Below are 8,601 nucleotides of genomic sequence, written 5' to 3'. Positions count from 1 at the left end.
CATTATACACTATTCCATTCAGTATCATTTTTATTAATTTTTTGGGAAAGAAATTATAGAAATTAATACTTTTATTTAGCAAGGATGCTTAAAATTGATCAAAAGTGATGATAAATGCATTTATAATGTTACAAAAGATTTCTATTTCAGATAAATAGTGTTCATATCGATATCGGAATTATATCGTATCGACCGAAATGAATAAATATATCATGATATCAATTTTGGCCATATCGTCCAGCCCTATTATAAAGCTATTTCTAAAGCTTTGGGACTCCAGCGAACCACAGTGACTTTGGAGTGGCCTAGTCAAAGTCCTGACCTGAATCCTATTGAGATGCTGTGGCATGACCTTAAAAAGGCGGTTCATGCTCGAAAACCCTCCAATGTGGCTGAATTACAACAATTCTGCATAGATGAGTGGACCAAAATTCCTCCACAGCGCCGTAACAGACTCATTGCAAGTTATCGCAAACGCTTGATTGTAGTTGTTGCTGCTAAGGGTGGCCCAACCAGTTATTAGTTTTAGGGGGCAAACACTTCTTCACACAGGGCCATGTAGTTTTGGATTTAGTTTTCCCTTAATAATAAAAACCTTCATTTAAAAACTGCATGTTGTGTTCACTTGTGTTATCTTTTACCAATATTTAAATTTGTTTCATGATCTGAAACATTAAAGTGTGACAAACATGCAAAAAAATAAGAAATCCGGAAGGGGGCCAACACTTTTTCACTCCACTGTATATAGTCGCCAATGGCGACCTCAGCAAAAACTTCTCGCAAACTAATATTTTTGGTCGCAAATGCAACCATTTTAGTCGCAGTCAGGAGCCCTGCATTGAAGTCCATTATATGGAGAAAAATCCTACAGTGTTTTCCTCAAAAACCTTAATTTCTTTGTGACTGAAGAAAGGAAGACATGAACATTTTGGATGACATGGGGGAGAGTAAATTATCAGGAAATGTTTAATCTGTAAGTGAACTACTCCTTTAACTAGATAATCATGATCTAGTTTTTAATGTATCTAATTTACAATGCCAATTCCACAAATTAAATGTATTCATAATGCTTATATTTACAAAAACACCATTAGTACTTTAACTGTTTTGCACTTCTCATCGAAATTTACTTCTGAGACATATTTGATGTTAAAGTAGGCTGTCAGATGAGTTTAAGTTTACATTTCAAACGTGTAACATTATAGATCCCTGACACAGGTTTAAACTGTAATATATAACGTTACAAAGCTGTCCGATCTGACATCTGATGTTTATCACTTGATTTAAATGTTACAATGCTCAAATCAACACCAGGTGCAATCTCGAAGGATAATAAGGCGGTTATAAATAATATGTTGACATGAAATCAATAGATCAGTTTACGTCCTTCACAAAATTTAAAACCAAAAATTATTGCTTTGAATGCATTTACTTAAAATCATTCTTATAATCCTCAAAAACAGCAGTTTACTGCAGAACTGACACAGGCCTTTATATCAACACATTTAACTTGCATATGATAGGACAGTATCTAACGTTAACTCAATAACCATAAAGCAACACAGAACTTAAAAAAATAAACATTAATCAATTATAATACATTTTAAAGTTTTGGACTGTCAGATCAATCTCTGTAACTTTGTCTCGCAAAAAAGAAAAGAAAAACAGGCCTAAAATGATCTGACTTGGCTAACGTTAGCAGGCTACTGGACCTTCATCGTGTCGGACACACGTAGAGTATAAATATTAACGTCGTACATACAACAAATTATACCCACTTACCACTTTAAATAGAGTTTAATTCCCCTCTCTTCCTTCAGAAAGATGGATCTGGGTCGAATGTGTCTGTAAATCTGAAAACGAGGATTGCATTTAGCATTAGCGTGCTAATAACAGACTGCTAGCTGCTAATCTAATCTAACAGCTCCCTCGCACGAACAAAAGCTGTTTCACTTCATAAACACCCACTGCTGATGGTCTGTCATCATCTCGTGCACGCGAAGAGCCGAGGCTGTTTTCTCCTCAGCTGTACTTGCCCGTTTGATGAGAGAAACATTCCTTAAAGTTTTATGACAGCTCCATTTCTCTCTTCCTCTTTTTTGTGCTAGCTGCTAGCCACTAGCCACTTTGGCTACAGCCCGTTTCTCTCCCTCTTCCTTTGTTGACTGTTGCATTATGGGAAAAGATTCAGAAACAATAACAAGAGGGAGGAGGGTGTCTGGACTTGGATTTAATTTATTAGTTGATTTGTTTATTTGAGCTAGCCAACATAAATATGTAAATTCACATTTTGCAGACAACAAACCATATACTATATAGCATATTAATATAGGTTTAACATCTTAATTAGGCTATGTAGCAGATTATTTATTATAGCATATTCAGTCAACTGTATTATCTGAAATGTGGTATTATACATTATTTATGTATTATGGGAAAGGGGGTCAAGTTTATTCATTAATTCATCATTCATTTATAATAGCCAACAAATTCACATTTGGTGTGCAAACCATCACATACTAATATGAGTTTGACCAGGTTTGAAACTTTGATTGCATTTTGTTACCTTTTAAAGTGTTTATTAAACAGTGGGTTATTTGAAATGTGATATCTATTATTTATGTGATATGTGAAATATGCAGAGGGAGGGTGTTGGGGTTTTTAATTCATTCATTCATTCATTCATTCATTTTTGTATGTATGTATGCATGTATATATGTAAAAATGTCTACACATCGGCTTCATATTAGGATCTAATCCCTTATGACTTACAAATGGTGTCAATCATTTATTAATATCATTAACACTTATATTATCTGAGAGTGAATTATCTATAAAATCATATAATTTAATTCATGCTAACTTGTCAATCAAATTCATATGAATTGAAATGATAAATATTTTTTTAATTATAAAAGTTTTACAAAGTCACTATACACACACACACACACACATTTCGCATTTGGCTCCCAAACTCTGGAATAGCCTTCCTGATAACGTTCGGGGTTCAGACACACGCTCTCTGTTTAAATCTAGATTAAAGACACATCTCTTTGGCCAAGCATTCAAATAATGCATCTCATAATCTTTTACTGCAGTCATAATCTTTTACTGCAGTTATATCTAATCAAATGCACATTATTATTCGTTAGTTTGGGTTAAACAAATCATTTTTGCTTGGTTGGAACAGCAGCTACGCTAATTATGTTTGTACTTGTTTCTCTGTCTTTTGCATAACTAGGATATGCTGTAGCTTGAATTCTCAGGCCTGGGACAAAATTAATACACTCAGCATTAAGGAATTTAAAGACTGATGCCACAAAATCTGTCTGTCAGGTATGTTTCAATTTAAGCAGATAAAATGCCCTTCAAAAGCTGAAAAGTTATCTTTATTAAAAGTTATCAAACTCTCAGATCAGCACAGTCTTGTCATGCAAGTTGAATAATTTTTTTCCACATCAGTATCTTTATATTCTGAAGTGTCTTTATATCTTAAATATGCTTAATAATGAAAACAAACAGAGATAAACACATACATATATTCATGTTATTTTTCCTGTATAAGTGTTTGACAAATAAGCAGCAAAATTTATATATATATATATATATATATATATATATATATATATATATTCATTGTATTTTATCATAATTTCTGTTCGTCTTTCTTCTCTATTGTGATGAATATCTTAGTGAAACGCTTCTCTGATGAGAAGAAAAATGAATGGGTGGGAACTGATTTTATTGATCAGGAACTGATTGGATCATTAGATTGTTGTTGTTTGCTAATTGCTGCGATCTCATGTGAGTGACAGGTTGCTGGAGGGAAGAAGTTGTTTCCCTGCCTTCATGCCAGTGAACACGTCATCAGAGAAGGGATGGAGTTGCAAGACAAATTAAAAAATATGAATAATAACTATGATATGCACAGATTAATTACACACTGCAATATTCCATAAAAAAATATTATCTTCATTGGAACAAATTTAGAGAAATTTTGCATTACATCAGTTGCTCATCAGTGGATCCTCTGTAGAGGATGGGTGCAATCAGAATTAGAGTCTAAACAGCTGCTAAAACAATAATCCACAAATAATCCACACGGCTTGAGTTGATCAGTTGATTAATGTCTTATGAAATGAAAAGCTGCATGTTTGTAAGAAACACCATCATTAAGATGATTTAACTTTATACCATTGCTTCTGGGAAATATATCCTTAATCCATAATAATGCTTCTACCACTGAAAAGACCATCCCCTGTTATCCTCTCACATCAAAATCCACCAGCATATTTGTTTAAAACTGTTTTCACTTGTAAACGGTGTTTGATGCATATTTTTCTCCTGATTCCGGTGAGACAATTTTTCAATGGAGAAAGCAATATTATGGATAGAGGATAGTTTAGACAGAAGCAACGGTTTGAAGTTAAAAACATCTTGATGATGGATTTGTTTATTACAAACACACAGTTTGTTTGTTTTTTACAAAATGTTAATTGATAGATACATGTTGAATTCTTGTGGACATTCTGATGGCACCCATTCACTGCAGAGGATCTACTGGTGAGCAAGTGATGTAATGCCTCAGGGTGAGTACATTTTCAGCAAATTTTCATTTTGGGGTCAACTATTAGTTTTATAATGGCTTTATAATAACTGGAGTTTTATAATGTTTGTTTTTTTTTTTTTATGAGTAAAATAAAGCCTATGGTAAACATGACAATACTTCGATGTTTTGTTCTACAATGTCAACTGTGCACACCCATACTGAAAACTTGAATTTTGAAGCCGTTTTTGAAAATGTATGTTTCTAATACTTAACTAGATAAGACAGTTTGGGGTGTGAGTCTGTTATGTAACTGTCTTTTAATAGAAAAAATAAATATATGTGCAGTGTTAATTTTATTATTTATCACAGCTTTCTAAAATCATACAATATCACAGCTTTGTCCTCTGTCACCTACCGCTTATAATCCATAAAAAGATGTGTGCCTGCTGAGCCGTCTATCAAAATCTAGAAGTCTTTTAATTCTCACTTTTGAGGATCCTACCGTGTTGTCATATGTCACCGTCCAGAGTGAGAAAATCTTAGTCACCAAATAAATATAACCTGCAAAATCATATAAAGCTTTAGAGTCTTTGAACACCATATATTATAGATCTATATGATACTATTTTTGAGGTTGCAATTATGCCTAAAAATATTTAGTATACTGATCATGTTTGGAAAATAAAACAGATCACTGTACTCATCTCACTGTATTTAAAAAAATATTTTTTTTTCTTGTGTGTAAACAGTGTGGTTTATAAGGTATCAGTGTTGTAATGAACAGTGACATTTCTAGCTGTGAAAAGAGTCACAGTACAAATGCCAACCAAGAAATCAATAAAAGATGCCTTGTAGGTCATCTAGTCATCTAAGACTGTGATGCTCCTCATGTGGTTACATGCACATTCAACAAATATGGTACACTTTGGTGTCTCATAACTTTTATATAGCATGAAAGTCACAAATCCAATGTGTATTGCTGTGAGAATTATTAGAAATGTTATAAACTGTTTTCTAACATAAAATGAACCTAACATGAAAAGAAGCTAGATTAAAAAAAAAAAAGGTTTATCCAAAAATAAAATAATTTGCTCACCCTCATGTCTTTTTAAACCTCTAAGAAAGACTTTTGTTTTAAACTGTAACACAAAATAAGTTGTTCTGCTGAATGTGAGTTTTGGTAACAGGGTTGCAAAAATTACAAAACACATAAAAAATGAATAGAAAATGCAATAGCTCATATAATATTTAGTTTGACTTCTTGAGGCTCACCATGTGAAGGTTAAGTACATTCTTTCACTGAGTATTATTTATTTGTATTAGTATTAGTGTTATGTTACAATTGAAGCTATCATTTATAGTAGCTACTAGTAGGCATATTACTATATATGACATATAGGCCTATAGTAATTAGTATTGAAAACATTAGTAGCTTAATAAAACTGACCCAGTTGTAAAAAAAAAAAAAGTAAAATGTGATTATTTAGTAATCTACAACTTTTGCAACAGCAGAAAATTAAGAATAAAGCAACAGTAGCTATTATTATGGTAAAAAAAAATAATAAGGGGGCATTCACATAAATTATGCACAGAATGTAATTATTGATTTCTTTATATTCTTTATATTTTGCCAAATCTATGCTTGTTTCAAGCTGTTGTGAAGACCAAAGGAATCTGCACGGCCTTGCACACATATCTGACATACACACTGTTAAAAATAAAGGTGCTTCACGATGCCATAGAAGAACCTTTTTGTCTAAATGGTTCCATAAAGAACCTTTAACATCTGAAGAACCTTTCTGTTTCACAAAAGGGTCTTTGTGGCGAATAAAGGTTCTTGAGATTATAAAAAGGTAATAAAGAGATGGTTCTTTAAAGAACCTTTGACTGAATGGTTCTTTGTGGAACTAAAAATGGTTCTTCTATGGCATCGCTTGAAGAACCTTTTGAAGCACCTTTATTTTTAAGAGTGTACCGGAAGTGCCTGACAGTGGCGCGCTAGTTGAAAACAGACCCGCGACGCTGCCAGCGATGGCGAGGTTGTGTTGACAAAGGAATTCTCTTTGTAACGGACTTGATGGATTGTAAAGGTGTTCTACTGGATCACACCAGCTTTGTTGTACGATCTAATATAAACTGTACTCATAGAGAGTATCAAAAAATGTGTAAAGCTATTCCGGTAGCCTTCATCCACCTTATCCAGAATACTTTGACTTACTCTGATGTCACTCCAGTATTGCCGAATTTATCAATTGGTCATCATAAATTAGTTGATAAAAAATTAAATAATAGGGTTGCTACGGATGCTTTTAAATCTAAATTGTTCCATGGTTATAATAAAAACAATGTGTCTGTAAACCATTCTGATATGCTGGGTAAAGCCTTCTCTAAATATGTTAAATGGCCAATTCCGCCTAAAGTCAAAGAAAATTTGTCATAAGATCTATCCAGTTTCCAATTTTCTTCATAAGCGATTTAAATTTGACATGGTGCTTTTTGTGATTTTACTGATGAATCTCTAGAACACTTATTTTTTACCTGCTCCATTTCATGCCAGTTCTGGAGTGATGTTAGAGACTGGCTGAATCTAAAAATGTCAAACATCCCTGTATTTAACATCAACCATATATCCTGTTTTATGTTGATGATTTAGATAACTCAATATCAGACATTGTGAATATTGTTTTCCTACTTGCCAAATATCATATACATTGTTGTAAGTGGAGACTCTCGCCCGTGCTTTGTTCATTTCATGAACGAATTTAAACTATTGTACTCCTCACTGAGATTACTTAAAAATTGTCATGCCCCGAAAATATCATCGAACATGTCCAAGTTTCTTGTGTTTTAAATGTTTTTTTTGCCTTACATGTATTGTGGATCCCCTTAAGGTTTGATGCTGTTACTTCTATGAGTTCTTGTATTCTATGTTTAATAAAAATAAAAAAAAGATGGCGAGGATGTGACGTTTAACCGAAAACCACCGTTGATCTACAATAAATGGAGTCTGTTTTGTTTTCGACCTGGAAGATAAACAGCTATGGAGTTATCATCCCTCATAAAGAAGATCGGTAAGACACTTTATAAAAGAGACAGGCGGCTTTTTGAGCATTAAACAATAAACAGCTGATTTTGAAATAGCCTGCTAAGCTAAACAGAAGTGAAGCTGTATGTTTTGATCAGTAATTTGGTTTAACCTAGACATGTATGCATAATTACCAGTCCTGCTAATATTGTTGTTGTATCTTGCAAAAAAGTATTTTTTGAAGTCATAAAAGTTTGACAGCGGTAAAGTTAGTTTGACATTCATTAGATATTTTCACTAGACGTTTTTTACCAATTAAACTCTTTGCAGCTTTTATGTTTTGACCCCAAACTAACTCGGATAGACATAAATATATCCCCTTTATGTTGCACAAGGCTTAATTTCTAGGAATTAAAAAAAAATGAACCATTTAAATTAATTAAACAATTTAACTACGTGACATTATAATATAAAACCAATACTAAAATGTTTGGGAAAACATACCTGTTATCGCACAAAGCTCCGTTTTTGGAATTACAATTTTTTACAACTTTGAATGTATGCAATAATATAAATCCATTAAAGGGGTCCTATTATGCTTTTTCACTTTTTAAAATTTTAGTCAGTGTGTAGTGTGTATGTTTGGGCATAAAAAAGATCTAGAAAGTTACAAATCTCAAAGTCCACTCCAAAGGGAGATATTTCGTTTTTTTTTTTTAAATCCATTTTCAAGAACTACAGCAAACGGCTCGTTTGGACTACAGCGTTTGGTTTCCGGGCTTTATGATATCACAAAGCGACTCATTAGAATTTCATTACAAAGAATTCCCGCCTACAGAAATTCGAATGGTTGGGGGGTGGGGTCGGGAGGGGAGGGGCGAGGTCGTGGTTAGAACGCTTGGTTGAGTGACCGCATCAGACGTGACGACGAAGAAGAAGTGCTGCTGCAGAGTTAGTGCATCAGAGAAAACCAAGAAGAAGAGCTGCTGTGCTGTAGCCTCACATTTTTGGCATGTCTAGAACAGCG

General features: G+C 33.4%; 1 protein-coding gene and 1 pseudogene across 2 annotated transcripts in view; one reads left to right on the top strand and one right to left on the bottom strand.

Annotated features, from left to right (window-relative positions):
- The window catches only part of socs6a (suppressor of cytokine signaling 6a), a 14,076-nt gene extending 11,918 nt beyond the window's left edge, over positions 1–2,158 (bottom strand). Inside the window, exons 1-2 of one of the 2 annotated variants that reach the window (XM_016286651.1) lie at positions 1,969–2,158; positions 1,783–1,853 (exon numbers count right to left, since the gene is read on the bottom strand). The gene's annotated coding sequence lies outside the window, so the exon portion shown is untranslated. Of the gene's footprint in view, positions 1–1,782 lie in introns of both variants that reach the window. The other variant, XM_016286650.1, reaches the window with a different exon arrangement.
- A 5,429-nt stretch (positions 2,159–7,587) lies between these two features.
- The window catches only part of LOC107596051 (rotatin-like), a 105,940-nt pseudogene continuing 104,926 nt past the window's right edge, over positions 7,588–8,601 (top strand).

This window comes from Sinocyclocheilus grahami, unplaced genomic scaffold, assembly GCF_001515645.1.
Source record: "Sinocyclocheilus grahami isolate Dianchi unplaced genomic scaffold, SAMN03320097.WGS_v1.1 scaffold213.1, whole genome shotgun sequence".
NCBI classification, from domain to species: Eukaryota; Metazoa; Chordata; class Actinopteri; order Cypriniformes; family Cyprinidae; genus Sinocyclocheilus; species Sinocyclocheilus grahami.
Note: the sequence above shows the minus strand (reverse complement) of the source record. Positions and strands in the feature narration are given on the sequence as shown.